The sequence below is a fragment of the Nerophis lumbriciformis genome, linkage group LG30, assembly GCF_033978685.3.
Source record: "Nerophis lumbriciformis linkage group LG30, RoL_Nlum_v2.1, whole genome shotgun sequence".
NCBI classification, from domain to species: Eukaryota; Metazoa; Chordata; class Actinopteri; order Syngnathiformes; family Syngnathidae; genus Nerophis; species Nerophis lumbriciformis.
The window spans coordinates 19996142-20015086 of record NC_084577.2 but is presented as its reverse complement, the minus strand read 5'-3'; the positions used below and the strand labels follow the sequence as shown (position 1 = coordinate 20015086).

General features: G+C 41.6%; 1 protein-coding gene and 31 non-coding genes across 32 annotated transcripts in view; 1 reads left to right on the top strand and 31 right to left on the bottom strand.

Moving 5' to 3' along the window:
- Positions 1-18945, top strand: part of veph1 (ventricular zone expressed PH domain-containing 1) — a 196653-nt gene that overhangs the window by 46242 nt on the left and 131466 nt on the right. The window lies entirely within an intron of this gene.
- On the bottom strand, positions 1458-1552 carry trnar-ucg (transfer RNA arginine (anticodon UCG)). The gene is made up of 2 exons: positions 1516-1552; positions 1458-1493 (listed from the first exon to the last, which is right to left on the bottom strand). It is a non-coding gene; the product is annotated as a tRNA-Arg (tRNA).
- On the bottom strand, positions 1905-2000 carry trnar-ucu (transfer RNA arginine (anticodon UCU)). Its single transcript has 2 exons — positions 1964-2000; positions 1905-1940 (listed from the first exon to the last, which is right to left on the bottom strand). It is a non-coding gene; the product is annotated as a tRNA-Arg (tRNA).
- On the bottom strand, positions 2362-2456 carry trnar-ucu (transfer RNA arginine (anticodon UCU)). Its single transcript has 2 exons — positions 2420-2456; positions 2362-2397 (listed from the first exon to the last, which is right to left on the bottom strand). It is a non-coding gene; the product is annotated as a tRNA-Arg (tRNA).
- Positions 2818-2913, bottom strand: trnar-ucu (transfer RNA arginine (anticodon UCU)). Its single transcript has 2 exons — positions 2877-2913; positions 2818-2852 (listed from the first exon to the last, which is right to left on the bottom strand). It is a non-coding gene; the product is annotated as a tRNA-Arg (tRNA).
- Positions 3275-3375, bottom strand: trnar-ucu (transfer RNA arginine (anticodon UCU)). The gene is made up of 2 exons: positions 3339-3375; positions 3275-3310 (listed from the first exon to the last, which is right to left on the bottom strand). It is a non-coding gene; the product is annotated as a tRNA-Arg (tRNA).
- Positions 3737-3832, bottom strand: trnar-ucg (transfer RNA arginine (anticodon UCG)). Its single transcript has 2 exons — positions 3796-3832; positions 3737-3772 (listed from the first exon to the last, which is right to left on the bottom strand). It is a non-coding gene; the product is annotated as a tRNA-Arg (tRNA).
- Positions 4185-4280, bottom strand: trnar-ucu (transfer RNA arginine (anticodon UCU)). The gene is made up of 2 exons: positions 4244-4280; positions 4185-4220 (listed from the first exon to the last, which is right to left on the bottom strand). It is a non-coding gene; the product is annotated as a tRNA-Arg (tRNA).
- trnar-ucu (transfer RNA arginine (anticodon UCU)) lies at positions 4642-4736 on the bottom strand. Its single transcript has 2 exons — positions 4700-4736; positions 4642-4677 (listed from the first exon to the last, which is right to left on the bottom strand). It is a non-coding gene; the product is annotated as a tRNA-Arg (tRNA).
- On the bottom strand, positions 5098-5192 carry trnar-ucu (transfer RNA arginine (anticodon UCU)). Its single transcript has 2 exons — positions 5156-5192; positions 5098-5133 (listed from the first exon to the last, which is right to left on the bottom strand). It is a non-coding gene; the product is annotated as a tRNA-Arg (tRNA).
- Positions 5554-5651, bottom strand: trnar-ucu (transfer RNA arginine (anticodon UCU)). The gene is made up of 2 exons: positions 5615-5651; positions 5554-5589 (listed from the first exon to the last, which is right to left on the bottom strand). It is a non-coding gene; the product is annotated as a tRNA-Arg (tRNA).
- trnar-ucu (transfer RNA arginine (anticodon UCU)) lies at positions 6013-6108 on the bottom strand. Its single transcript has 2 exons — positions 6072-6108; positions 6013-6048 (listed from the first exon to the last, which is right to left on the bottom strand). It is a non-coding gene; the product is annotated as a tRNA-Arg (tRNA).
- trnar-ucu (transfer RNA arginine (anticodon UCU)) lies at positions 6461-6556 on the bottom strand. The gene is made up of 2 exons: positions 6520-6556; positions 6461-6496 (listed from the first exon to the last, which is right to left on the bottom strand). It is a non-coding gene; the product is annotated as a tRNA-Arg (tRNA).
- On the bottom strand, positions 6918-7012 carry trnar-ucu (transfer RNA arginine (anticodon UCU)). The gene is made up of 2 exons: positions 6976-7012; positions 6918-6953 (listed from the first exon to the last, which is right to left on the bottom strand). It is a non-coding gene; the product is annotated as a tRNA-Arg (tRNA).
- trnar-ucu (transfer RNA arginine (anticodon UCU)) lies at positions 7374-7468 on the bottom strand. The gene is made up of 2 exons: positions 7432-7468; positions 7374-7409 (listed from the first exon to the last, which is right to left on the bottom strand). It is a non-coding gene; the product is annotated as a tRNA-Arg (tRNA).
- Positions 7830-7927, bottom strand: trnar-ucu (transfer RNA arginine (anticodon UCU)). The gene is made up of 2 exons: positions 7891-7927; positions 7830-7865 (listed from the first exon to the last, which is right to left on the bottom strand). It is a non-coding gene; the product is annotated as a tRNA-Arg (tRNA).
- Positions 8288-8383, bottom strand: trnar-ucu (transfer RNA arginine (anticodon UCU)). Its single transcript has 2 exons — positions 8347-8383; positions 8288-8323 (listed from the first exon to the last, which is right to left on the bottom strand). It is a non-coding gene; the product is annotated as a tRNA-Arg (tRNA).
- Positions 8745-8839, bottom strand: trnar-ucu (transfer RNA arginine (anticodon UCU)). Its single transcript has 2 exons — positions 8803-8839; positions 8745-8780 (listed from the first exon to the last, which is right to left on the bottom strand). It is a non-coding gene; the product is annotated as a tRNA-Arg (tRNA).
- trnar-ucu (transfer RNA arginine (anticodon UCU)) lies at positions 9201-9295 on the bottom strand. Its single transcript has 2 exons — positions 9259-9295; positions 9201-9236 (listed from the first exon to the last, which is right to left on the bottom strand). It is a non-coding gene; the product is annotated as a tRNA-Arg (tRNA).
- Positions 9657-9753, bottom strand: trnar-ucu (transfer RNA arginine (anticodon UCU)). Its single transcript has 2 exons — positions 9717-9753; positions 9657-9692 (listed from the first exon to the last, which is right to left on the bottom strand). It is a non-coding gene; the product is annotated as a tRNA-Arg (tRNA).
- Positions 10115-10211, bottom strand: trnar-ucu (transfer RNA arginine (anticodon UCU)). Its single transcript has 2 exons — positions 10175-10211; positions 10115-10150 (listed from the first exon to the last, which is right to left on the bottom strand). It is a non-coding gene; the product is annotated as a tRNA-Arg (tRNA).
- Positions 10572-10667, bottom strand: trnar-ucu (transfer RNA arginine (anticodon UCU)). Its single transcript has 2 exons — positions 10631-10667; positions 10572-10607 (listed from the first exon to the last, which is right to left on the bottom strand). It is a non-coding gene; the product is annotated as a tRNA-Arg (tRNA).
- On the bottom strand, positions 11029-11123 carry trnar-ucu (transfer RNA arginine (anticodon UCU)). Its single transcript has 2 exons — positions 11087-11123; positions 11029-11064 (listed from the first exon to the last, which is right to left on the bottom strand). It is a non-coding gene; the product is annotated as a tRNA-Arg (tRNA).
- Positions 11485-11581, bottom strand: trnar-ucu (transfer RNA arginine (anticodon UCU)). The gene is made up of 2 exons: positions 11545-11581; positions 11485-11520 (listed from the first exon to the last, which is right to left on the bottom strand). It is a non-coding gene; the product is annotated as a tRNA-Arg (tRNA).
- On the bottom strand, positions 11943-12037 carry trnar-ucu (transfer RNA arginine (anticodon UCU)). The gene is made up of 2 exons: positions 12001-12037; positions 11943-11978 (listed from the first exon to the last, which is right to left on the bottom strand). It is a non-coding gene; the product is annotated as a tRNA-Arg (tRNA).
- On the bottom strand, positions 12399-12496 carry trnar-ucu (transfer RNA arginine (anticodon UCU)). The gene is made up of 2 exons: positions 12460-12496; positions 12399-12434 (listed from the first exon to the last, which is right to left on the bottom strand). It is a non-coding gene; the product is annotated as a tRNA-Arg (tRNA).
- trnar-ucu (transfer RNA arginine (anticodon UCU)) lies at positions 13762-13858 on the bottom strand. The gene is made up of 2 exons: positions 13822-13858; positions 13762-13797 (listed from the first exon to the last, which is right to left on the bottom strand). It is a non-coding gene; the product is annotated as a tRNA-Arg (tRNA).
- Positions 14220-14314, bottom strand: trnar-ucu (transfer RNA arginine (anticodon UCU)). Its single transcript has 2 exons — positions 14278-14314; positions 14220-14255 (listed from the first exon to the last, which is right to left on the bottom strand). It is a non-coding gene; the product is annotated as a tRNA-Arg (tRNA).
- Positions 14676-14772, bottom strand: trnar-ucu (transfer RNA arginine (anticodon UCU)). Its single transcript has 2 exons — positions 14736-14772; positions 14676-14710 (listed from the first exon to the last, which is right to left on the bottom strand). It is a non-coding gene; the product is annotated as a tRNA-Arg (tRNA).
- trnar-ucu (transfer RNA arginine (anticodon UCU)) lies at positions 15135-15232 on the bottom strand. Its single transcript has 2 exons — positions 15196-15232; positions 15135-15170 (listed from the first exon to the last, which is right to left on the bottom strand). It is a non-coding gene; the product is annotated as a tRNA-Arg (tRNA).
- trnar-ucu (transfer RNA arginine (anticodon UCU)) lies at positions 16043-16138 on the bottom strand. The gene is made up of 2 exons: positions 16102-16138; positions 16043-16078 (listed from the first exon to the last, which is right to left on the bottom strand). It is a non-coding gene; the product is annotated as a tRNA-Arg (tRNA).
- On the bottom strand, positions 16499-16593 carry trnar-ucu (transfer RNA arginine (anticodon UCU)). The gene is made up of 2 exons: positions 16557-16593; positions 16499-16534 (listed from the first exon to the last, which is right to left on the bottom strand). It is a non-coding gene; the product is annotated as a tRNA-Arg (tRNA).

Here is an 18945-nt window from a genome sequence, read left to right as displayed (position 1 = left end):
GCTGTAAAAACATCTTCATGTGTATTTATCTTTCATGAAGCACATAACTGAATCAAACTTGAGCAATGATTCATCAGCTGAGACATGTCGACGTTGTAAAGTAGACAATCTTGACCCTGGGATGAATGTCTACTGCGGGGAGAGAAACGAGGAAACGGAGTTCACTGATAAAGATTGACTATATTTTGCCAGAGAGGTAACAAACTGATGGTGGTCCTTTTTGAAAGCCAGAATAAGACACAAACAGAACAGACAGATGATGGACTCACAGAAGCTTTAAAGTAACACATTCAGTTTTATGGTTTGTGCCGCCGCGGCTCATCACCTGCTTGCAATATTTTATCCTCGTCTGCTTCTTAACGAGCCGTGCCTCCCTGGAACTGAAGGTAAACAGAGCGCGACATAAACACTGGAACACAAACACAGGGGAGCCCCCGCAAAAACGTGCGCTGACACATCGCAGAAACACGAACACGTGACGTGTGTGTGTGTGTCTTTAGAAGGAAGCTGACGTAACGGTGAGGTGGATGATGGAGTGTGTGATGTCTTGGTTAAATGAGCAAGTGTATGTTTTTACAGGCATTTTTGGATTTCACTTGAAATGTCCTTTTAATTTGGAGTCTCATACTGTATGTTGTGGTTGAATGTCCATTCATCCATCCGTCCGAGGCCGGATCGTTGGGGCAGAAGCCTAAGCAGAGAAGCCCAGACTTCCTTCTGCCCAGCCACTTCGTCAAGCTCCTCCCAAGGGTTCCTGAGGCATTCCCAGGCCACCTGGGAGACATAGTCTATCTGGGAGATTAGTTACAGTTTCAACTTTGGTAGAACAAAGAAGTCCAATATGCCACTGAGATTATCTACTGAATGCTATGCATGACTATCATGGCGCCATTTACCTACACTCTGTAGGGTTTTTAGACTGCCTGTATTGCCTTTTATAGTTCAGTTCTTCTGTTTATCAGAAAACGTAACAGATTTGGGACATGGCCCTTGTGTGAAGACAATAAAGATGACTCTGGTGGGATTCAAACCTTGAATATCTTTCTTAAGTCACCTGTTTATAAGTCCAATGCGCTGTCCATTGCACCACAGAGCCTTGTCACCACTCCTTTTCAATTCTATCATGGTGCCATTCCCCTGACTAATTGCCCAGGCCTGCAGTAGTGCCTCAACCGTTCAGATTGTCAGGTAATGAAAGTGACATTGGTAGAGCTCCACACTGTATGGTAGATTTGCGACATTTTCAACTTTGGTTGGACAAAGAATTTCAATAAGCCACTGATAGTATCGACTGATGGCTTTGCATGACTATCAATGGGGGCATTTACTTGAACTCAGTAGGGTTTTTAGACCGCCTATATAGAACTGCATTTTTTTGCCTTTTGTAGTTCAATTCTTCTGTTTATCAGAAAACATAACCAATTTAGGACAAGGCCCTTGTGTGAAGGTAAAAACACAGACTCTGGTGAGACTCGAACCCACAACCTTTGAATATCTTTTTTTAGGTCTTTGGTCTCGAAGTCCAACACGCTGTCCATTGCGCCACAGAGCCATGTCAACCCCTTTTTTCATTTCTGTCATGGTGCCATTACCCTGACTAATTGCCCAGGCCTGAAGTAGTGCCTCAACCGTTCAGATTGTCAGGTAATGAAAGTGACATTGGTAGAGCTCCACACTGTATGGTAGATTTGCGACATTTTCAACTTTGGTTGGACAAAGAAGTCCAATATGCCACTGATAGTATCTACTGATGGCTATGTATGACTATCAATGGCGCCATTTACTTGAACTCAGTAGGGTTTTTAGACTGCCTGTATAAAACTGAATCTTTTTAGTTCAGTTCTTATGTTTATCAGAAAACATAACCAATTTAGGACAAGGCCCTTGTGTAAAGGTAAAATTACCGACTCTGGTGGGACTCGAACCCACAACCTTTGAATGACTTTTTTTTAAGTCCTAGGTCGAGAAGTCCAACGCGCTGTCCATTGCGCCACAGAGCCATGACACTAATCTTTTGCATTTCTATCATGGTGCCATTCCCCTGAGTAATTGCCCAGGCCTGCAGTAGTGGCTCAACCGTTCAGATTGTCAGGTAATGGAAGTGACATTGGTAGAGCTCCACACTGTATGGTAGATTTGCGACATTTTCAACTTTGGTTGGACAAAGAAGTCCAATATGCCACTGATAGTGTCGACTGATGGCTATGCATGACTATCAATGGGGGCATTTACTTGAACTCAGGAGGGTTTTTAGACCGCCGATATAGAACTAAATTTTTTTGCCTTTTGTAGTTCAGTTCTTCTGTTTATTAGAAAACATAACCAATTTAGTACAAGGCCCTTGTGTGAAGGTAAAAACACCGACTCTGGTGGGACTCGAACCCACAACCTTTGAATATCTTTTTTTAAGTCTTCGATCTAGAAGTCCAACGCGCTATCCATTGCGCCACAGAGCCTTGTCACCACTCCTTTTCAATTCTATCATGGTGCCATTCCCCTGATTAATTACCCAGGCCTGCAGTAGTGCCTCAACCGTTCAGATTGTCAGGTAATAACAGTGACATTGGTAGAGCTCCACTCTGTATGGTAGATTTGCGACATTTTCATCTTTGGTTGGACAAAGAATTCCAATTAGCCACTGATAGTATCGACTGATGGCTATGCATGACTATCAATGGGGGCATTTACTTGAACTCAGTAGGGTTTTTAGACCGCCTATATAGCACTGCATTTTTTGGCCTTTTGTAGTTCAATTCTTCTGTTTATCAAAAAACATAACCAATTTAGGACAAGGCCCTTGTGTGAAGGTAAAAACACCGACTCTGGTGGGACTCGAACCCACAACCTTTGAATATCTTTTTTTTAAGTCTTCGATCTAGAAGTCAAACACGCCATCCATTGCGCCACAGAGCCTTGTCACCAATCCTTTTCAATTCTATCATGGTGCCATTCCCCTGAGTAATTACCCAGGCCTGCAGTAGTGCCTCAACCGTTCAGATTGTCAGGTAATAACAGTGACATTGGTAGAGCTCCACTCTGTATGGTAGATTTGCGACATTTTCAACTTTGGTTGGACAAAGAAGTCCAATAAGCCACTGATAGTATCGACTGATGGCTATGCATGACTATCAATGGGGGCATTTACTTGAACTCAGTAGGGTTTTTAGACCGCCTATATAGCACTGCATTTTTTGGCCTTTTGTAGTTCAATTCTTCTGTTTATCAAAAAACATAACCAATTTAGGACAAGGCCCTTGTGTAAAGGTAAAATTACCGACTCTGGTGGGACTCGAACCCACAACCTTTGAATATCTTTTTTTTTTTTTAAGTATTAGTTCTAGAAGTCCAATGCACTGTCCATTGCGCCACAGAGCCATGACACCAATCTTTTTCATTTCTATCATGGTGCCATTTCTCTGAGTAATTACCCAGACCTGCAGTAGTGCCTCAACTGTTTAGATTGTCAGTTAATAAAAGTGACATTGGTAGAGCTCCACACTGTATGGTAGATTTGCGACATTTTCAACTTTGGTTGGACAAACAAGTCCAATAAGCCACTGATAGTATCTACTGATGGCTATGTATGACTATCAATGGCGCCATTTACTTGAACTCAGTAGGGTTTTTAGACTGCCTTTATAGAACTACATTTTTTTGCCTTTTGTAGTTCAGTTCTTCTGTTTATCAGACAACACAACCAATTCAGGACAAGGCCCTTGTGTGAAGGTAAAAACATCGACTCTGGTGGGACTCGAACCCACAACCTTTGAATTTCTTTTTTTTAGGTCTTTGGTCTCGAAGTCCAACACGCTATCCATTGCGCCACAGAGCCATGTCAACCCCTTTTTTCATTTCTGTCATGGTGCCATTACCCTGACTAATTGCCCAGGCCTGAAGTAGTGCCTCAACCGTTCAGATTGTCAGGTAATGAAAGTGACATTGGTAGAGCTCCACACTGTATGGTAGATTTGCGACATTTTCAACTTTGGTTGGACAAAGAAGTCCAATATGCCACTGATAGTATCTACTGATGGCTATGTATGACTATCAATGGCGCCATTTACTTGAACTCAGTCGGGTTTTTAGACTGCCTGTATAAAACTGAATCTTTTTAGTTCAGTTCTTCTGTTTATCAGAAAACATAACCAATTTAGGACAAGGCCCTTGTGTAAAGGTAAAATTACCGACTCTGGTGGGACTCGAACCCACAACCTTTGAATTACTTTTTTTTAAGTCTTAGGTCTAGAAGTCCAACGCGCTGTCCATTGCTCCACAGAGCCATGACACTAATCTTTTGCATTTCTATCATGGTGCCATTCCCCTGAGTAATTGCCCAGGCCTGCAGTAGTGGCTCAACCGTTCAGATTGTCAGGTAATGGAAGTGACATTGGTAGAGCTCCACACTGTATGGTAGATTTGCGACATTTTTAACTTTGGTTGGACAAAGAAGTCCAATATGCCACTGATAGTGTCGACTGATGGCTATGCATGACTATCAATGGAGGCATTTACTTGAACTCAGGAGGGTTTTTAGACCGCCGATATAGAACTAAATTTTTTTGCCTTTTGTAGTTCAGTTCTTCTGTTTATCAGAAAACATAACCAATTTAGTACAAGGCCCTTGTGTGAAGGTAAAAACACCGACTCTGGTGGGACTCGAACCCACAACCTTTGAATATCTTTTTTTAAGTCTTCGATCTAGAAGTCCAATGCGCTATCCATTGCGCCACAGAGCCTTGTCACCACTCCTTTTCAATTCTATCATGGTGCCATTCCCCTGAGTAATTACCCAGGCCTGCAGTAGTGCCTCAACCGTTCAGATTGTCAGGTAATAACAGTGACATTGGTAGAGCTCCACTCTGTATGGTAGATTTGCGACATTTTCATCTTTGGTTGGACAAAGAATTCCAATAAGCCACTGATAGTATCGACTGATGGCTATGCATGACTATCAATGGGGGCATTTACTTGAACTCAGTAGGGTTTTTAGACCGCCTATATAGCACTGCATTTTTTGGCCTTTTGTAGTTAAATTCTTCTGTTTATCAAAAAACATAACCAATTTAGGACAAGGCCCTTCTGTGAAGGTAAAAACACCGACTCTGGTGGGACTCGAACCCACAACCTTTGAATATCTTTTTTTAAGTCTTCGATCTAGAAGTCTAACGCGCTATCCATTGCGCCACAGAGCCTTGTCACCAATCCTTTTCAATTCTATCATGGTGCCATTTCCCTGAGTAATTACCCAGGCCTGCAGTAGTGCCTCAACCGTTCAGATTGTCAGGTAATAACAGTGACATTGGTAGAGCTCCACTCTGTATGGTAGATTTGCGACATTTTCAACTTTGGTTGGACAAAGAAGTCCAATAAGCCACTGATAGTATCGACTGATGGCTTTGCATGACTATCAATGGGGGCATTTACTTGAACTCAGTAGGGTTTTTAGACCGCCTATATAGCACTGCACTTTTTGGCCTTTTGTAGTTCAATTCTTCTGTTTATCAAAAAACATAACCAATTTAGGACAAGGCCCTTGTGTAAAGGTAAAATTACCGACTCTGGTGGGACTCGAACCCACAACCTTTGAATATCTTTTTTTTTTAAGTATTAGTTCTAGAAGTCCAATGCACTGTCCATTGCGCCACAGAGCCATGACACCAATCTTTTTCATTTCTATCATGGTGCCATTTCTCTGAGTAATTACCCAGACCTGCAGTAGTGCCTCAACCGTTCAGATTGTCAGGTAATGAAAGTGACATTGGTAGAGCTCCACACTGTATGGTAGATTTGCGACATTTTCAACTTTGGTTGGACAAACAAGTCCAATAAGCCACTGATAGTATCTACTGATGGCTATGTATGACTATCAATGGCGCCATTTACTTGAACTCAGTAGGGTTTTTAGACTGCCTTTATAGAACTACATTTTTTTGCCTTTTGTAGTTCAGTTCTTCTGTTTATCAGAAAACACAACCAATTCAGGACAAGGCCCTTGTGTGAAGGTAAAAACATCGACTCTGGTGGGACTCGAACCCACAACCTTTGAATATCTTTTTTTTAAGTCTTTGGTCTAGAAGTCCAACGCGCTGTCCATTGCGCCACAGAGCCATGTCAACCCCTTTTTTCATTTCTGTCATGGTGCCATTACCCTGACTAATTGCCCAGGCCTGAAGTAGTGCCTCAACCGTTCAGATTGTCAGGTAATGAAAGTGACATTGGTAGAGCTCCACACTGTATGGTAGATTTGCGACATTTTCAACTTTGGTTGGACAAAGAAGTCCAATATGCCACTGATAGTATCTACTGATGGCTATGTATGACTATCAATGGCGCCATTTACTTGAACTCAGTAGGGTTTTTAGACTGCCTGTATAAAACTGAATCTTTTTAGTTCAGTTCTTCTGTTTATCAGAAAACATAACCAATTTAGGACAAGGCCCTTGTGTAAAGGTAAAATTACCGACTCTGGTGGGACTCGAACCCACAACCTTTGAATTACTTTTTTTTAAGTCTTAGGTCTAGAAGTCCAACGCGCTGTCCATTGCTCCACAGAGCCATGACACTAATCTTTTGCATTTCTATCATGGTGCCATTCCCCTGAGTAATTGCCCAGGCCTGCAGTAGTGGCTCAACCGTTCAGATTGTCAGGTAATGGAAGTGACATTGGTAGAGCTCCACACTGTATGGTAGATTTGCGACATTTTCAACTTTGGTTGGACAAAGAAGTCCAATATGCCACTGATAGTGTCGACTGATGGCTATGCATGACTATCAATGGAGGCATTTACTTGAACTCAGGAGGGTTTTTAGACCGCCGATATAGAACTAAATTTTTTTGCCTTTTGTAGTTCAGTTCTTCTGTTTATCAGAAAACATAACTAATTTAGTACAAGGCCCTTGTGTGAAGGTAAAAACACCGACTCTGGTGGGACTCGAACCCACAACCTTTGAATATCTTTTTTTAAGTCTTCGATCTAGAAGTCCAACGCGCTATCCATTGCGCCACAGAGCCTTGTCACCACTCCTTTTCAATTCTATCATGGTGCCATTCCCCTGAGTAATTACCCAGGCCTGCAGTAGTGCCTCAACCGTTCAGATTGTCAGGTAATAACAGTGACATTGGTAGAGCTCCACTCTGTATGGTAGATTTGCGACATTTTCATCTTTGGTTGGACAAAGAATTCCAATTAGCCACTGATAGTATCGACTGATGGCTATGCATGACTATCAATGGGGGCATTTACTTGAACTCAGTAGGATTTTTAGACCGCCTATATAGCACTGCATTTTTTGGCCTTTTGTAGTTCAATTCTTCTGTTTATCAAAAAACATAACCAATTTAGGACAAGGCCCTTCTGTGAAGGTAAAAACACCGACTCTGGTGGGACTCGAACCCACAATCTTTGAATATCTTTTTTTAAGTCTTCGATCTAGAAGTCTAACGCGCTATCCATTGCGCCACAGAGCCTTGTCACCAATCCTTTTCAATTCTATCATGGTGCCATTCCCCTGAGTAATTACCCAGGCCTGCAGTAGTGCCTCAACCGTTCAGATTGTCAGGTAATAACAGTGACATTGGTAGAGCTCCACTCTGTATGGTAGATTTGCGACATTTTCAACTTTGGTTGGACAAAGAAGTCCAATAAGCCACTGATAGTATCGACTGATGGCTTTGCATGACTATCAATGGGGGCATTTACTTGAACTCAGTAGGGTTTTTAGACCGCCTATATAGCACTGCATTTTTTGGCCTTTTGTAGTTCAATTCTTCTGTTTATCAAAAAACATAACCAATTTAGGACAAGGCCCTTGTGTAAAGGTAAAATTACCGACTCTGGTGGGACTCGAACCCACAACCTTTGAATATCTTTTTTTTTTAAGTATTAGTTCTAGAAGTCCAATGCACTGTCCATTGCGCCACAGAGCCATGACACCAATCTTTTTCATTTCTATCATGGTGCCATTTCTCTGAGTAATTACCCAGACCTGCAGTAGTGCCTCACTGTTTAGATTGTCAGTTAATAAAAGTGACATTGGTAGAGCTCCACACTGTATGGTAGATTTGCGACATTTTCAACTTTGGTTGGACAAACAAGTCCAATAAGCCACTGATAGTATCTACTGATGGCTATGCATGACTATCAATGGCGCCATTTACTTGAACTCAGTAGGGTTTTTAGACTGCCTTTATAGAACTACATTTTTTTGCCTTTTGTAGTTCAGTTCTTCTGTTTATCAGAAAACACAACCAATTCAGGACAAGGCCCTTGTGTGAAGGTAAAAACATCGACTCTGGTGGGACTCGAACCCACAACCTTTGAATATCTTTTTTTTAAGTCTTTGGTCTAGAAGTCCAACGCGCTGTCCATTGCGCCACAGAGCCATGTCAACAAGGTTTTTCATTTCTGTGATGGTGCCATTCCCCTGACTAATTGCCCAGGCCTGAAGTAGTGCCTCAACTGTTCAGATTGTCAGTTAATAAAAGTGACATTGGTAGAGCTCCACACCGTATGGTAGATTTGCGACATTTTCCACTTTGGTTGGACAAAGAATTCCAATAAGCCACTGATAGTATCTACTGATGGCTATGCATGACTATCAATGGGGGGATTTACTTGAACTCAGTAGGGTTTTTAGACCGCCTATATAGAAATAAATTTTTTTGCCTTTTGTAGTTCAGTTCTTCTGTTTATCAGAAAACACAACCAATTCAGGACAAGGCCCTTGTGTGAAGGTAAAAACACCAACTCTGGTGGGACTCGAACCCACAACCTTTGAATATCTTTTTTTAAGACTTTGGTCTAGAAGTCCAACGCGCTGTCCATTGCGCGACAGAGCCATGTCAACGAAGTTTTTCATTTCTGTCATGGTGCCATTCCCCTGACTAATTGCCCAGGCCTGCAGTAGTGCCTCAACTGTTCAGATTGTCAGTTAATAAAAGTGACATTGGTAGAGCTCCACTCTGTATGGTAGATTTGCGACATTTTCATCTTTGGTTGGACAAAGAATTCCAATTAGCCACTGATAGTATCGACTGATGGCTATGCATGACTATCAATGGGGGGATTTACTTGAACTCAGTAGGGTTTTTAGACCGCCTATATAGCACTGCATTTTTTGGCCTTTTGTAGTTCAATTCTTCTGTTTATCAAAAAACATAACCAATTTAGGACAAGGCCCTTGTGTGAAGGTAAAAACACCGACTCTGGTGGGACTCGAACCCACAACCTTTGAATATCTTTTTTTAAGTCTTCGATCTAGAAGTCCAACGCGCTATCCATTGCGCCACAGAGCCTTGTCACCAATCCTTTTCAATTCTATCATGGTGCCATTCCCCTGAGTAATTACCCAGGCCTGCAGTAGTGCCTCAACCGTTCAGATTGTCAGGTAATAACAGTGACATTGGTAGAGCTCCACTCTGTATGGTAGATTTGCGACATTTTCAACTTTGGTTGGACAAAGAAGTCCAATAAGCCACTGATAGTATCGACTGATGGCTTTGCATGACTATCAATGGGGGCATTTACTTGAACTCAGTAGGGTTTTTAGACCGCCTATATAGCACTGCATTTTTTGGCCTTTTGTAGTTCAATTCTTCTGTTTATCAAAAAACATAACCAATTTAGGACAAGGCCCTTGTGTAAAGGTAAAATTACCGACTCTGGTGGGACTCGAACCCACAACCTTTGAATATCTTTTTTTTTAAGTATTAGTTCTAGAAGTCCAATGCAATGTCCATTGCGCCACAGAGCCATGACACCAATCTTTTTCATTTCTATCATGGTGCCATTCCCCTGAGTAATTACCCAGGCCTGCAGTAGTGCCTCAACCGTTCAGATTGTCAGGTAATAACAGTGACATTGGTAGAGCTCCACTCTGTATGGTAGATTTGCGACATTTTCAACTTTGGTTGGACAAAGAAGTCCAATAAGCCACTGATAGTATCGACTGATGGCTTTGCATGACTATCAATGGGGGCATTTACTTGAACTCAGTAGGGTTTTTAGACCGCCTATATAGCACTGCATTTTTTGGCCTTTTGTAGTTCAATTCTTCTGTTTATCAAAAAACATAACCAATTTAGGACAAGGCCCTTGTGTAAAGGTAAAATTACCGACTCTGGTGGGACTCGAACCCACAACCTTTGAATATCTTTTTTTTTAAGTATTAGTTCTAGAAGTCCAATGCAATGTCCATTGCGCCACAGAGCCATGACACCAATCTTTTTCATTTCTATCATGGTGCCATTTCTCTGAGTAATTACCCAGACCTGCAGTAGTGCCTCACTGTTTAGATTGTCAGTTAATAAAAGTGACATTGGTAGAGCTCCACACTGTATGGTAGATTTGCGACATTTTCAACTTTGGTTGGACAAACAAGTCCAATAAGCCACTGATAGTATCTACTGATGGCTATGTATGACTATCAATGGCGCCATTTACTTGAACTCAGTAGGGTTTTTAGACTGCCTTTATAGAACTACATTTTTTTGCCTTTTGTAGTTCAGTTCTTCTGTTTATCAGAAAACACAACCAATTCAGGACAAGGCCCTTGTGTGAAGGTAAAAACATCGACTCTGGTGGGACTCGAACCCACAACCTTTGAATATCTTTTTTTTAAGTCTTTGGTCTAGAAGTCCAACGCGCTGTCCATTGCGCCACAGAGCCATGTCAACAAAATTTTTCATTTCTGTGATGGTGCCATTCCCCTGACTAATTGCCCAGGCCTGCAGTAGTGCCTCAACTGTTCAGATTGTCAGTTAATAAAAGTGACATTGGTAGAGCTCCACACCGTATGGTAGATTTGCGACATTTTCCACTTTGGTTGGACAAAGAATTCCAATAAGCCACTGATAGTATCTACTGATGGCTATGCATGACTATCAATGGGGGGATTTACTTGAACTCAGTAGGGTTCTTAGACCGCCTATATAGAAATACATTTTTTTGCCTTTTGTAGTTCAGTTCTTCTGTTTATCAGAAAACACAACCAATTCAGGACAAGGCCCTTGTGTGAAGGTAAAAACACCAACTCTGGTGGGACTCGAACCCACAACCTTTGAATATCTTTTTTTAAGACTTTGGTCTAGAAGTCCAACGCGCTGTCCATTGCGCCACAGTGCCCTGTCATCAAAGGTTTTCATTTCTGTCATGGTGCCATTCTCCTGAGTAATTGCCCAAGCCTGCAATAGTGCCTCAACTGTTCAGATTGTCAGTTAATAAAAGTGACATTGGTATAGCTCCACACTGTATGGTAGATTTGTGACATTTTCCACTTTGGTTGGACAAAGAATTCCAATAAGCCACTGATCGTATCGACTGATGGCTATGCATGACTATCAATGGGGGGATTTACTTGAACTCAGTAGGGTTTTTAGACCGCCTATATAGAACTAAATTTTTTTGCCTTTTGTAGTTCAGTTCTTCTGTTTATCAGAAAACACAACCAATTCAGGACAAGGCCCTTGTGTGAAGGTAAAAACACCGACTCTGGTGGGACTCGAACCCACAACCTTTGAAGATCTTTTTTTTTAAGTATTAGTTCTAGAAGTCCAATGCGCTGTCCATTGCGCCACAGAGCCATGTCAACGAAGTTTTTCATTTCTGTCATGGTGCCATTCCCCTGACTAATTGCCCAGGCCTGCAGTAGTGCCTCAACTGTTCAGATTGTCAGTTAATAAAAGTGACATTGGTATAGCTCCACACTGTATGGTAGAGTTGTGACATTTTCCACTTTGGTTGGACAAAGAATTCCAATAAGCCACTGATCGTATCGACTGATGGCTATGCATGACTATCAATGGGGGGATTTACTTGAACTCAGTAGGGTTTTTAGACCGCCTATATAGAACTAAATTTTTTTGCCTTTTGTAGTTCAGTTCTTCTGTTTATCAGAAAACACAACCAATTCAGGACAAGGCCCTTGTGTGAAGGTAAAAACACCGACTCTGGTGGGACTCGAACCCACAACCTTTGAATATCTTTTTTTAAGTCTTTGGTCTAGAAGTCCAACGCGCTGTCCATTGCGCCACAGAGCCATGTCAACAAAGGTTTTCATTTCTGTCATGGTGCCATTCCCCTGACTAATTGCCCAGGCCTACAGTAATGCCTCAACTGTTCAGATTGTCAGGTAATGAAAGTGACATTGGTAGAGCTCCACACCGTATGGTAGATTTGCGACATTTTCCATTTTGGTTGGACAAAGAATTCCAATAAGCCACTGATCGTATCGACTGATGGCTATGCATGACTATCAATGGCGCCATTTACTTGAACTCAGTCGGGTTTTTAGACTGCCTGTATAAAACTGAATTTTTTTGCCTTTTGTAGCTCAGTTCTTCTGTTTATCAGAAAACATAACCAATTTAGGACAAGGCCCTTGTGTAAAGGTAAAATTACCGACTCTGGTGGGACTCGAACCCACAACCTTTGAATATCTTTTTTTTTTAAGTATTAGTTCTAGAAGTCCAATGCGCTGTCCATTGCGCCACAGAGCCCTGTCATCAAAGGTTTTCATTTCTGTCATGGTGCCATTCTCTTGAGTAATTGCCCAAGCCTGCAATAGTGCCTCAACTGTTCAGATTGTCAGTTAATAAAAGTGACATTGGTAGAGCTCCACACTGTATGGTAGATTTGCGACATTTTCAACTTTGGTTGGACATAGAGGTCCAATATGCCACTGATAGTATCTATTTAGGGCTATGCATGACTATCTATGGCGCCATTTACTTGAACTCAGAAGGGTTTTTAGACTGCCTGTATAGAACTGCATTTTCTGCCTTTTGTCGTTCAGTTCTTCTGTTTATCAGAAAACAAAACAGATTTAGGACAAAAACCTTGTGTGAAAGAAAAGCACCAACTCTGGCGAGACTCGAACCCCAAACTTTGACTATCTTTTATCAAGTCTTCGGTCTAGAAGTCCAATGTGCTGTCCATTGCGCCATGACACCAACTTTTTTCATTTCTATCATGGTGCCATTTCTCTGAGTAATTACCCAGACCTGCAGTAGTGCCTCAACTGTTTAGATTGTCAGTTAATAAAAGTGACATTGGTAGAGCTCCACACTGTATGGTAGATTTGCGACATTTTGAACTTCGGTTGGACAAAGAAGTCCAATATGCCACTGATAGTATCTACTGACGGCTATGCATGACTATCAATGGCGCCATTTACTTGAACTCAGTAGGGTTTTTAGACCGCCTATATAGAACTGCATTTTTTTGCCTTTTGTAGTTCAGTTCTTCTGTTTATCAGAAAACATAACCAATTTAGGACAAGGGCCTTGTGTAAAGGTAAAATTACCGACTCTGGTGGGACTCGAACCAACAACCTTTGAATATCTTTTTTTTTAAGTATTAGTTCTAGAAGTCCAATGCACTGTCCATTGCGCCACAGAGCCTTGTCACCAGTCCTTTTCAATTCTATTATGGTGCCATTCCCCCAGGTAAATCACCCAGGCCTGCAGTAGTGCCTCAACCGTTCAGATTGTCAGTTAATGAAAGTGACATTGGTAGAGCTCCACTCTGTATGGTAGATTTGCGACATTTTCAACTTTGGTTGGACAAAGAATTCCAATAAGCCACTGATCGTATCGACTGATGGCTATGCATGACTATCTATGGGGGGATTTACTTGAACTCAGTCGGGTTTTTAGACCGCCTTTATAGAACTAAATTTTTTTGCCTTTTGTAGTTCAGTTCTTCTGTTTATCAGAAAACACAACCAATTCAGGACAAGGCCCTTGTGTGAAGGTAAAAACATCGACTCTAGTGGGACTCGAACCCACAACCTTTGAATATCTTTTTTTTTAAGTATTAGTTCTAGAAGTCCAATGCGCTGTCCATTGCGCCACAGAGCCCTGTCATCAAAGGTTTTCATTTCTGTCATGGTGCCATTCTCCTGAGTAATTGCCCAAGCCTGCAATAGTGCCTCAACTGTTCAGATTGTCAGTTAATAAAAGTGACATTGGTATAGCTCCACACTGTATGGTAGATTTGTGACATTTTCCACTTTGGTTGGACAAAGAATTCCAATAAGCCACTGATCGTATCGACTGATGGCTATGCATGACTATCAATGGGGGGATTTACTTGAACTCAGTAGGGTTTTTAGACCGCCTATATAGAACTAAATTTTTTTGCCTTTTGTAGTTCAGTTCTTCTGTTTATCAGAAAACACAACCAATTCAGGACAAGGCCCTTGTGTGAAGGTAAAAACACCGACTCTGGTGGGACTCGAACCCACAACCTTTGAATATCTTTTTTTAAGTCTTTGGTCTAGAAGTCCAACGCGCTGTCCATTGCGCCACAGAGCCATGTCAACAAAGGTTTTCATTTCTGTCATGGTGCCATTCCCCTGACTAATTGCCCAGGCCTACAGTAGTGCCTCAACTGTTCAGATTGTCAGTTAATAAAAGTGACATTGGTAGAGCTCCACACCGTATGGTAGATTTGTGACATTTTCCATTTTGGTTGGACAAAGAATTCCAATAAGCCACTGATCGTATCGACTGATGGCTATGCATGACTATCAATGGCGCCATTTACTTGAACTCAGTCGGGTTTTTAGACTGCCTGTATAAAACTGAATTTTTTTGCCTTTTGTAGCTCAGTTCTTCTGTTTATCAGAAAACATAACCAATTTAGGACAAGGCCCTTGTGTAAAGGTAAAATTACCGACTCTGGTGGGACTCGAACCCACAACCTTGGAATATCTTTTTTTTTAAGTATTAGTTCTAGAAGTCCAATGCGCTGTCCATTGCGCCACAGAGCCTTGTCACCACTCCTTTTCAATTCTATTATGGTGCCATTCCCCCAGGTAAATCACCCAGGCCTGCAGTAGTGCCTCAACCGTTCAGATTGTCAGTTAATGAAAGTGACATTGGTAGAGCTCCACTCTGTATGGTAGATTTGCGACATTTTCAACTTTGGTTGGACAAAGAATTCCAATAAGCCACTGATCGTATCGACTGATGGCTATGCATGACTATCAATGGGGGGATTTACTTGAACTCAGTCGGGTTTTTAGACCGCCTTTATAGAACTACATTTTTTTGCCTTTTGTAGTTCAGTTCTTCTGTTTATCAGAAAACACAACCAATTCAGGACAAGGCCCTTGTGTGAAGGTAAAAACATCGACTCTAGTGGGACTCAAACCCACAACCTTTGAATATCTTTTTTTTTTAAGTATTAGTTCTAGAAGTCCAATGCGCTGTCCATTGCGCCACAGAGCCCTGTCATCAAAGGTTTTCATTTCTGTCATGGTGCCATTCTCTTGAGTAATTGCCCAAGCCTGCAATAGTGCCTCAACTGTTCAGATTGTCAGTTAATAAAAGTGACATTGGTAGAGCTCCACACTGTATGGTAGATTTGCGACATTTTCAACTTTGGTTGGACAAAGAGGTCCAATATGCCACTGATAGTATCTATTTAGGGCTATGCATGACTATCTATGGCGCCATTTACTTGAACTCAGAAGGGTTTTTAGACTGCCTGTATAGAACTGCATTTTTTGCCTTTTGTCGTTCAGTTCTTCTGTTTATCAGAAAACAAAACAGATTTAGGACAAAAACCTTGTGTGAAAGAAAAGCACCAACTCTGGCGAGACTCGAACCCCAAACTTTGACTATCTTTTATCAAGTCTTCGGTCTAGAAGTCCAATGCGCTGTCCATTGCGCCACAGAGCCATGACACCAACTTTTTTCATTTCTATCATGGTGCCATTTCTCTGAGTAATTACCCAGACCTGCAGTAGTGCCTCAACTGTTTAGATTGTCAGTTAATAAAAGTGACATTGGTAGAGCTCCACACTGTATGGTAGATTTGCGACATTTTGAACTTCGGTTGGACAAAGAAGTCCAATATGCCATAGTATCTACTGACGGCTATGCATGACTATCAATGGCGCCATTTACTTGAACTCAGTAGGGTTTTTAGACCGCCTATATAGAACTGCATTTTTTTGCCTTTTGTAGTTCAGTTCTTCTGTTTATCAGAAAACATAACCAATTCAGGACAAGGCCGTTGAGTGAAGGTAAAAACATCGACTCTGGTGGGACTCGAACCCACAACCTTTGAATATCTTTTTTTTAAGTCTTAGGTCTAGAAGTCCAATGCGCTGTCCATTGCGCCACAGAGCCATGTCAATAAAGTTTTTCAATTCTGTCATGGTGCCATTCTCCTGAGTAATTGCCCAGGCCTGCAGTAGTGCCTCAACTGTTCAGATTGTCAGTTAATGAAAGTGACTTGGTAGAGCTCCACACTGTATGGTAGATTTGCGACATTTTCAACTTTGGTTGGACAAAGAAGTCCAATATGCCACTGATAGTATCTACTGATGGCTATGCATGACTATCAATGGCGCCATTTACTTGAACTCAGTAGGGTTTTTAGACCGCCTATATAGAACTGTATTTTTTTGCCTTTTGTAGTTCAGTTTTTCTGTTTATCAGAAAACATAACCAATTTAGGACAAGGCCGTTGTGTAAAGGTAAAAACATCGACTCTGGTGGGACTCGAACCCACAACCTTTGAATATCTTTTTTTAAGTTTTCGGCCTAGAAGTCCAATGCGCTGTCCATTGCGCCACAGAGCCATGACACTAATCTTTTGCATTTCTATCATGGTGCCTTTCACCTGAGGAATTGCCCAGGCCTGAAGTAGTGCCTCAACCGTTCAGATTGTCAGTTAATGGAAGTGACATTGGTAGAGCTCCACACTGTATGGTAGATTTGCGACATTTTCAACTTTGGTTGGACAAAGAAGTCCAATATGCCACTGATAGTTTCTACTGATGGCTATGCATGACTATCAATGGCAACATTTACTTGAACTCAGTAGGGTTTTTAGACTGCTTGTATAGAAAAAGGCATTCAAAGGTTGTGTATTTGAGTCTCATCAGAGTCTGACTGTTTACCTTCACACAAGGTTGATAGGTCAATGGGAGTGGCATGTTGGACTTTTAGGTCCAATGCTCGGTAATCAAAAGGAAGATGTCATTCAAAGCTTTTCGGTTCGACTACCACCAAAGTTGTTTTTCTTGCCTTTACACAAGGGCCATATTTCACCTCTGTTAGGTTTCTGATACAAGCAAGAGGGTGGAAACTTTCTATCCATTCTGAGGAATCTTCAAATAAATGTCAAAAAACTAAAAACAATTCCGTGAACGGTTCTTTGGAATGTGTCCAATTGTATTGAAAATTTAAATTGTAGCACATTTACAATGGCAAGTTGAGTCCTACCAAAGTAGATTCATAGTCCACGACAATCGAGGACCATCCGTATAGAATAACAAAATGGACCGAAAAAAAAGCAGGAAAATGACATTTTTTACAGGCAGCCATTATAGTCATGGTTGACACACAATATATGACTCTGTGGTGCAATGGACTTAACAGAGTGATGTTATTTAAAGTATGTGGGTTCAAGTCCCATGTGAGTTACTGTTCTTTGCTGCACACAAAGGCCACATACCTTTCTGCCACATACAAGCAGGGGAAGGAAGCTTTTCCCCCATCCTGAAGAATTGTCAAAAAACTGATTGCAATCCTTTGGACGGTTCATTGGCATGTTGCACATTGTATAGGATTTTATAGCAAACAGATGGACTAGAACAATGTGTTGTTTTTTTATAGGTAGTGTAAAAGGACCTAATGAGTTCAGGTGAATTGCACTATATTGGTCATGCATGGCATGTAGGAGATAAATCAGTGGACTGTTCGGTCCTACCAGAGTTGAAAGTGTAGCGAATCTACAATACAGACTCACTTTGGCGCTTGAGGAAAAAAAGTTTGGACACCCCTGCTTTAGATAATACAGTACAGTTAGGAAGTTTTAAACAAAATAAATTATGTCCATTAAAGTAAGACATTTAAAAATGTTTCTGTATGACATCCTGACACTAAAATTGATATCTGTCCAAAATTGGGGTTGTTAATTAAAATAATGCAGGCAAAAGTGAGATTAATATGTGTGTCATTCTTTGACAGTACTAATATATAGATAGATGTATAGATAGATGGATGATGGATGGATAGCTAGATTAAAGATAGTGTTGGAGTTGTCCTCCTAGAACAGGGGTCGGCAACCCACAGCTTACTTGCTGAACCCCCCAATTTTCCCATGAGACTTCCGGACTTCAGTGCCTCTCGCAGAAAACTCCCGGAATCAATGTTCACCGATTTTCACCCTTACAGCTATAATAAGGGCGTGCCATGATGGTACAACATTTGGCGCTCTCTACAATCTGTATTAACAGCGTGCCAGCCCAACACTTGTTATACAATATACATCTTCTGCTTGCACACGTACGTGACAGCAAGGCATACTTTGTCAACAGCCACACAGGTTACACTGACGGTGACCATATAAAACAACTTTAACACTCTTACTAATAATGCGCCACACTTTGAACCAAAACCAAACAAGAATGACAAACACATTTCGGGAGAACATCTGCACCTTAACACAACATAAACACAACAGAACAAACACACAGAATCCCATGCAGCCCTGACTCTTCCGGTCTACATTATACACCCCTGCTTCCACCAAACCCCGCCCCCACCCCAACCCTGCTCCCTCACACATCAACCCCCCGCCCCCTCTGTGCGTCGGTTGAGGTGGGCGGGGTTTGGTAGCGGGGTGTATAATGTATCCCGGAAGAGTTAGGGCTGCATGGGATTCTGGGTATTTGTCCTGTTGTGTTTATGTTGTGTTACTGTGCAGATGTTCTCCCGAAATGTGTTTGTCATTCTTGTTTGGTGTGGGTTCACAGTGTGGCGCATTATTAATAAGAGTGTTATAGTTTTTTTTTATACCGCCACCGTCAGTGTAACCTGTGTGGTTGTTGACCAAGTATGCCTTGCTGTCACCTACGTGAGCAAGCGGAAACACCATACAACGTGTGGCTGATCAGGCAAGCTGGTTGTAGTGGGTGCTATATGCT